This window comes from Amphiprion ocellaris, chromosome 1 (assembly GCF_022539595.1).
Source record: "Amphiprion ocellaris isolate individual 3 ecotype Okinawa chromosome 1, ASM2253959v1, whole genome shotgun sequence".
In the NCBI taxonomy this organism is placed as follows: domain Eukaryota; kingdom Metazoa; phylum Chordata; class Actinopteri; family Pomacentridae; genus Amphiprion; species Amphiprion ocellaris.
Genome location: NC_072766.1, coordinates 4706353 through 4715236, shown reverse-complemented (window position 1 = coordinate 4715236; position 8884 = coordinate 4706353).

Genomic DNA, 8884 nt, shown 5'->3' with positions numbered 1-8884 from the left:
CATGCTGTATGATTTGATTTCTAGCCCGTTGTCCGGCTTTCTCTCACTATGCCTATCCAAACAAAAAGTGAAAGAGACTACTATACTTTTTTAAATAGTTCAATGTTTATTTACAAAAATACATCTTACAGACAATAACACTTTTACTAGGAATTAAACACAAATTACTATTACTATTACTATGAAATCTTTAAAAATACAATTACACTTTCAAATCTAATACAAGTTTTTAAAATTACTACCTATACGACTTTATCTACAGATTTAATATTGAAAATAAAATTCAAACTCATAACAGACAATTATTCTTTTCACTCAACAATTACACATCAAAAACACAAAACATTTGGACTTCTCATCTAATATTATAAAATAATAAAGAATGACAAAAGACCAACACTACACTTTTAAGATGAATCAAAATACACACACTCAATCTGAAAAAACACCTATTACACTTTTGACTATCTAATTACACTGAAAACACAATAACACAATCAAAATAAAAAACAAAAAAATACATATCTTAAAACGTTTTCTATTCTAAAACAAAAACATCTCATTGTTTCTTCAAACATTTCCTCTCTCAATGTTCTGGGTTGCACTATGTATTGATTTACTAATAACTCTTTTCTCTAAACTGCTTCCCTCATAAAGTGTACTAATAGTTGAAATCATTGATCAAACTAATGTTACCTTCTGATCACCACAAACTATACTTTTCAGTGAATACAATCAAAGTTTCTTGACCATTTCTAACAAGCACACAGGTGAATATCTCACCAAAACTCTAATGGATACTCTAAACGTGAAATCAAGACTCATGGTCACAACTTTTAAGGCTTCTATTAAACAGATTTTTCTTACTAACATAAAAGTACTAAGAAACTTTGCACATTTCAGCCCTCAGACTATCTGAAATTTCAATCTAACAGACAACTACACATGGACATAGAAGACACGAGTCCTTGGACTATCTGAACATTCTAGTTTACAAACAACTACTGTGAGACTTCAAAAATTTCTGCCCTCAGACTGTGTAAAAGCTCATCTCCTCAGGACTCAAGAGGTCTGTACACTTTGAACATCTTGGAAATCAGGGTTCAACCCTCCAGCACAAAGCCTAAAGTCCAACCTCCTCACAAAAACATTCACATCAAAACTGAAGTTAAAAAAAACTCACAAATGGCAACAATATAAATGATACATGCACAACAATAAAGAAGCTTTAGTATCTGAGCAAATAGCTCAGGAGATAACAACATGGACTACCAAGTGTAAGGTTGCAAGTTCAAGACCCACTAATTCTGTTTTTCTTTCTTTGTCTTTGTCAAGACATGGAAAAAATTTAAGAAGGGTCTGGTCTTGAACCAGCGACATCCAGCTCCACAAGCAAATGCTTAACTCACTGAGCTACAGATCATATGAAAATAAAATGATTTCATCCTCCCTTTGTCATCGTAATTTCCAAGTGACCACATGGGTGGGGCTAAGGCAGAGTCTGGATGGAGTTAAAACAGAGAATAGGCAGGGAGGTGGGTGGCAGCCTCCCCCCTCTACTCCCCCTCCACCCACCACACCTTCCCCCACCCAATAAGTTCCTCAAGTCTCCACGAATTCTTCGAGTCTCCACAGGTTGTCCCGAGCTTCTGGAGTTTCCACAAGGTCGGAGGCAGAACAAGTTGTCATGAAGAGATGTTGAAATCGGTCAGGATACACTGACTTTTTACAGAGACTACAAGGAAGACAACTAAAAGAGCATGTCTTTAACCACCATCCATAAAATCCATGGAGTCACTCCACAGAAATGAAGGAAGGTCAACTTTTATAAACCTCCATCCACATGTTCAACTACACTTTCTTGTCATTTATTAGGACTTTCATGAAATCCACCTGCAGATTTACTTTTTGTTGACAAACTTTATTCTTGTCGCCATGTGACTGCAGTATTTAAAACTCTTCCTTCTATTTGACCTCATATTTATTGATTGTATTTATTTATTATTATCCCTTATTAATCCCACAAGGACAAATTCTGATTTTCACATCTCTCCACAATTGCGGGACTCAGAGCAACATGTCAGCCACAGTACAGCGCCCCTGGAAGAGGAAGTGTTTAGGGCCTTGCTCAATGGCCCAACAGTAGCTACATCACAGCTTGAACCTCTGACCTTCTGATAAGTAGTCCAGAGACAAAACCATTCCACCACCACTGTCCCCTTTCAATTAAGAAAGCTATTTGACTTGTCAATTAGTCTCTTAAAAATCCTTTAATAAATTTGATTAGTCAAGAGGATTAAACTTCTTACTTTATCATATTTTAAATATGACAAAAAATATAAAAATAAAGTGTCTGGACACAATTTACCTGTACTTGGCATTATATCAATAAAACTGAATTACATTTGTATGTATCTTGAAATAACAGAGTAATTCATCCATATATGTTGTAAAACACATTTTCTTTGTCCATTAATCTGTTCATTGTTTTCTCCACTAATTCAATTTTTGTTTTGTTTTATAAAATGTCAAACCCAAATATATTCAGTTTACTGTCATAAACACCAAACAGATTCATCATTCATGATGCAGGAATCAGGCAGTTTTTCACTTTTTGATCTTAGTTTAGTCAGAAAGATAGTTGATAATGTGTGAATTGTTGCAGCTTGTGAGCCGTAAAAGCTTTTAATCTTTGGGGCCGAGCATCAGAAAACATTTAGAAACCAACATCAACAAAGCACTCAACAAAGATTTAAACATCATTGAAGGGAAATCCAACTTTTGCATGACAATGTCTAATTAAAGGACATTTATTTCCAACGTAAATGTGTGATATTCATCCTCTGGAGCTTTCTCTTCACATCATCTTCCACCTGGACTGCTTTGGTCGAGAGCATGCGCAACAAACATTTGAAAAACTGCACTTGAACATCAATGAATGACACTGAAGTTTCATCTCCACATAAATGAGACTGAGTCTGGATGTGCTGCTCTGTCATTAACTCCTAAGTTTAGGGAAAGTTCAAACAAAACAGGACAGTTGAGATCAAACTTGAGAATGAGCTTATTCTGAACAAACACCTCAGACTTTCTGAGCTTCAGCACCTCTAGCAAGATATTTTAACAACAAGCAACTCAAGAGATCCAGAAGTCAGACAAAGTCAGCTTTAGCTGGGCCACAGAACATGTGGGATGCTAACCTAGCAAACATTTCAGACTTTTCTCTGTGATTTCTGAAACATACTTTACTATTTAATGACAGAGCTACACATCTTAACTCAGTCTCATTAAAACAGACTCTAATTCAGTGTCATCCATCCATATTAAAGTGCAGTTACCCAAAATGTTTGTTGCATGAGCTCCAACAAAACCTGTCCAGGTAGAAGGCCACTTTGACAAACAGGAAGTGGATGATTCCAAGCAGATTTATAGAAGGGGGAACCGGACTGTACTAAGTGTGGTCCAGTATAGAGGGGTGTTTTGTGGGTTTTTAAGGCTGATAATGATTATTAGTGAGACATTTGGAGCAGCTTATCCTTTTGCAGTAAATGAAATTATTTAAAATCTTACAGTTAAACTTAAAAGAACACAAACTCTAACAGAAAACTTTGTGGATGCATTTTTGTTTTGTTTACTGATGTTAAGTTAAAGGAGTTTTATTTGTGACGTATAGCCAGTCAAATCACTCCAGAAGACAGAGCGACCACAGGTAGATAAAGGTTCAGAGCAAAAGTAGCACCACTTTAAAATTTATTTATTACCGTAAATCAGTACAAAATAAAATACTGATAATCAGTAAATCAGTCAGCCCACAATTACTACAATTCTACAATGTATGTCTCTTTCCTTTGACTTGTTATTTGTACAATATATGATGTATATGATGGTGTTTTTTCATAGCAAAGGCTGTACTATGATGTTTTCTAAGAGACATACGATGCTACTCTGGTTGTTCTGGCCCTGCACTCCTCCTCTGTTGTTTTCTGGATTGTACTCAGCTGCATGCCTTCGTCCACCAGGCCTCCGTTGACTCGTCCCGCCTGCCGTCTCTGGAGCTGAAGCTGGATTGGAACAGACCAAAGTAGCGTCCAATCACGATGCCAGCTGCCTCTCAAAAGGCTCCTTCATCTGGCAGGTGGCAGCACTTCTTCTGAGGGGAAGCTGAGCTGGCCCGGCAGAACTTTGGAGATGTGTTCCAGTGGTTGGTGGATGTGTGGGGAGATAGAGAGGGACCTTTGAATTGTTCAGAAAGGAAAACAGGGAACCCATTGGTAGTTTTAGTTTAGGCTGCTACTGTGGTGTGTTTTTGGGTTTTAAGAGGTGAACAGAAAGAGTTTTTTTTCGTACTGATTGTCTTTTACTTTGTTCCTGGTTGGAATGCCCATCAATGTCAACATGAAGTTCACTTTTAGTTCTGTTGATTTATTTTTATTTTACTAACACCCATTTGTTTTTAACCCCCTCACATGTTGTGTTGTTGTAAACTTACTCTTTCAAATAAATACTCATCTAACCCTCTGGAAACCAGCGTTTGGACTGTTTTTGTGTTGCTCCTCACCTACTGACAGCTGTGGACTAAAGGCTATACTGTGACGTTTTTAGAGCGACATGCTACACTATGATGTTTGTTGGGCGACACTATACTATAGGCTTTTTTAATTGACATATTACTGTGATTTTTTTTTGTTTTTTTAGCAACATATAAGAATTCGAACTGTTTTAAAAGTTACTACACTTTTACTTGTGCAATGAAATTATTATTCTATGGCATTTTTTAGATGACATATTATACTCTGATGTTTTCTTGAATTACATACTATTTTGACAATATACTGCACTATGACATTTTTTTGAACCACATATCATACATGACAATTTTAGGCAACATCCTATCATTTTGCGCTTTTTGAACCACATAATAATCTATATTTTGGGTTTTTTTCTTGCCAACATGCTGTACTATGAACTACAGGCCATACTATGTTATTCTTGAGTAAAGCATACTATACTTTGACATTTTCTGAACTACATCCTATACTATGGCGTTATACACAGAGTGCTTTGGTTACATGTTGATTTATAATCTAGATTTTTTTCTGTTCTGTTTTTTGACAGGATTACCACAGACCTGACTGTGAACACCGTTGACACCCACCTCAGGGAGACGCTGCCTAAGATCTCAAGGCTGATTGGTCGTGGTCTTTCTGGCACGTACTCTTCCAAGATGAGCCAGGAAGTTTAACACTGATGGAATGACACCAGGTCTAAGCTGACAAACTTCCAATTCCACCTCAACCCATAGTCTCTGGGAAACCTACATGGAGTAAGAAAAGTAGACAGACAAGTAAATAAGTCTGTACACAACATATTAAAAAGAAATCATGCTCCTAAATTAAGTACAAAGAACCGAATTCGCCAATCTAATGGAGACCAGAGCTATTTAATTTGATTAGTATAACCTTGTTTAGTAACATTTCAATTATTTGAGAGCAGTCCTAAAGAACTGCCTGTAATCCCAATCATAAAATGGGTTTGGAGGAAGAACATAGATGGTAATTTGGATATACATGAGTTACGCTTTATAACTACTATTGGTAGTATTGGTGGTAGTAATAGTAATGCGACTACTACTAGTAGTAGTGGTAGTACATTAACTGCTTGCTGATACTGGCACTGCTACTACAACTTGGAATACCATTACAAATGCTGATACTACTTCTACGACTCTAACAGCTGTTTATACTACTGCTGCTTGTACTTTTAGTATTACTACTACTGCTTGTACAACTATACTACAGCTACAATTAATCGTCTGGTATTTGGTTGTCATGCTGCTAGCTCGCCTTAGCATTTTGCTAGTGGCTAACTAGTTAGCTCTCAAATAGGGGCTTTCGACCGGGGTGGAGCCCGTTCGGAGTCGGAGCCAGTGCCCGACTTGGCGCCGGTTTTTTGTCTTTCCAACACCGGAGCTGCGGCTCCGGGCTCCAAAAACTGGGGCTTTTTCGGGCACCAACTCGTTGCTGGGCCAGAGTTGACCAGAGTTGAGAGCCGAGCATGTCACGGGCAGGGGGCGGGGTGACATCTAAAAACATCTAAAAAGATAAACATAGATATGATCATCAACTTATTGCACGTGTTTAACCACTAAGTAATCAAGGCAAGCGTAGTCGAAGCTAAGTAGCTAAGCTAACGCTAGCACGTTTACTGTTAAGTATCCAAACGTCTTTGATAATTACCTTTCTTCTCAAACGTGATCGCCGGGCATTGGAACGGCGATGCCGATGAGTAACCCCTAACAGAAGGTTTTGCTGTTCAGCGATGGTGAGACACACTAGCAAAGCCATGAACACCACTGCAATGAAGTCCTCCATTGTTGTTGTGTGGGTTTCCGTACGGCGCGAACGCTGTTGAACGGCTACGTACGCAGTGACGTACACACGTTTTGTGGTGGCGCAATGACGCAGCTCCAACTTTGCTCCTTCCGAATGGAAACACAAACCGGTTCTGGGGCGGCACGAGATTTGAACCAAAAAAGCACTGGCTCTCAACTTTGAACCAACCTAGCACCTGGTGCTCTTTGGTCGAAAGCCCCTAATAGAGTGGAAGCTCTCAACAAGATTTCATAATGAAAAAAGAGCCAAAAACTATTCTTACCTATAAAAAGTCATTCCAAGTTTCCTTGTCTCAATCGTACGACGTAGTGTGTAACTGTATGCAGCACAGTGAGACGGCATACTTGTTGTTTCCGTTTTCACGCCGTCTACATCAAGGAATGCACTGAAACTTTTCCCCCACTAGCTTAGCCTCGCTGTAGCACGCAGCTCAAAGGGGCGTGTCCTATCTACTCATTCATATCTATGACAACAACGGTGGCTATACATAAGGACGCCTGATGTTGATTAGCTGCGTAAATACCATTATATACAGTCTATGGTAAATACGTATGTGAATCGCATCATTGGCTGCAGCAGCCAGTCACCGGTCACTCACTGACTCACATTGAAAAATAGCACAGAATGAATTGTTACATTTTTATTTTATTTACAATTTAGGTTGTATTTTTTTTTTTTTTTGGTGCGCAGGGCAGATTTTTTGTGCGCGGAGACCGTGGCAGCAGTGCGCAATTGCGCACGCGCGCAGCTTAGAGGGAACCACTTTAAGCAAGACTTCAGGCTAAATTGTACTTGTGTTGCTGATGGAATCAATTAAATGCAAACTGCTGGCATCCATTGAGCACTCCATTTGATCAGCTGACATCCATGCAGACAAGCTTTAAATAAACAGGACATTAATCAGAACATGTGTCAGGTAGATCAAACGCTCAGCTTCATGGACAGAAAGTGTGTGACTCGAACTGTGAAGTTGGCTGAAATTTTAATATGTTAAGATACTAAGATCTCCTACAATAGCAGCACTAGTTGTAGTAGTCACTGGAAATCACAATATAGGATATACATATATACACAACCAGTCACAAGTTTGGACACATCTTCTCATTTTATGGTTTTTATTGATTTGTATTATTTTCTACACTGTAGATTAATACTGTAGATTAACACTTTTTTCTTTACTACATAATTCCATATGACTTCTTTTATAGTTTTGATGTCTTCAGTATTAATCTACAGTGTATAATATAATTAATTAAAAACCACTGATATATATATATATATTTATTTTTATTTATATATAATCAAATATATATATATATATATATATATATATATATATATATATATATATATATATATAAAAATCAAATAAATAAGGAAGTATGTATGCAAGTAGCAGCAAAGACGTGGTAAACAGTCACGTACATTCATAAAGTGTGCATTGAACAATTTTTGCAGAGTGGTAAGTGTGTTATTATGGATTATGAGTTCAGACTGGGTTCCTCAGTCTGTTTGACCAGATGGTTCTGAGTCTGCCTGAGGGGAGGGAGGTGAACAGGGGGTGACCGGGGTGAGAGGGGTGTCTCCTAATGTTGAAGACTCGTCTGTAGAGTCGGCTTGAGTAGATGTCACTCAGTTTTTGGAGTGGGGAGTCAACAATCCACTGAGCCGTCTTGACAACGCGGTGCTGGTCCTTCTTTTGTGCTGCTGTACAACCTGAATACTAGTTTTTTTTAGTATCATATTCTTAGCTGGATAAATGTGCCCTCTGCCCACACTGTCGGAGGTTGTTTATTTGCATTATAAGAACAAAATCTATTCTAAATTAACATTTTAAGCACCTGTGATTAATATTTTACATCAACATTGTATCAAAAGACAGAGTTTAAACAACCTGACAGTGTGAAAGACATCACTTGAGCTGAACCTACAAGTATTTATCATTTAAATCTGAAGCTTCCCTCAGCTTTAGGAGCTTTACAAAAACTACCAGCTAACTGTTTAGCAATCCGGCTCACAACCTGAATGTTTAGGCTCCTTCTGTTCATTCCCATAGCAACATTTTTGCCTGCAGCAGGGAACTGTTCTAAGTGAAAAATGGCGATAAACCCACTCAACACTACCCGCTGAGCACAAACAGACTAATACAACAACTGTTCAGCAGCTAATAAGCCAGACGTTTTCCCTGTAAGAGATGGGGGATACCAAAAACAGAGCTGAAGAAAGTTGGACTTAAGCCTGCCAGGTGATCTGTAAATACTGGAAGTGTAAATAAGCAGCTGTGTGTCATTTTAAATTAAAAGATATGTAAATATGTTCACAACATTATGTTTCAGAGTCTCCCAAGTGGTCAAATAAATCTGTTTGGCCTAATAATAACAACAAGAACTCAATAGTCTTTAAGCAAAACTCAGCAGAAGCTTCTTCATGTTCTTTTTTTTCTTTAGTGAAGATGTTTTAAATAATGCATTTTAAAGAAGGGGTCAGAATTT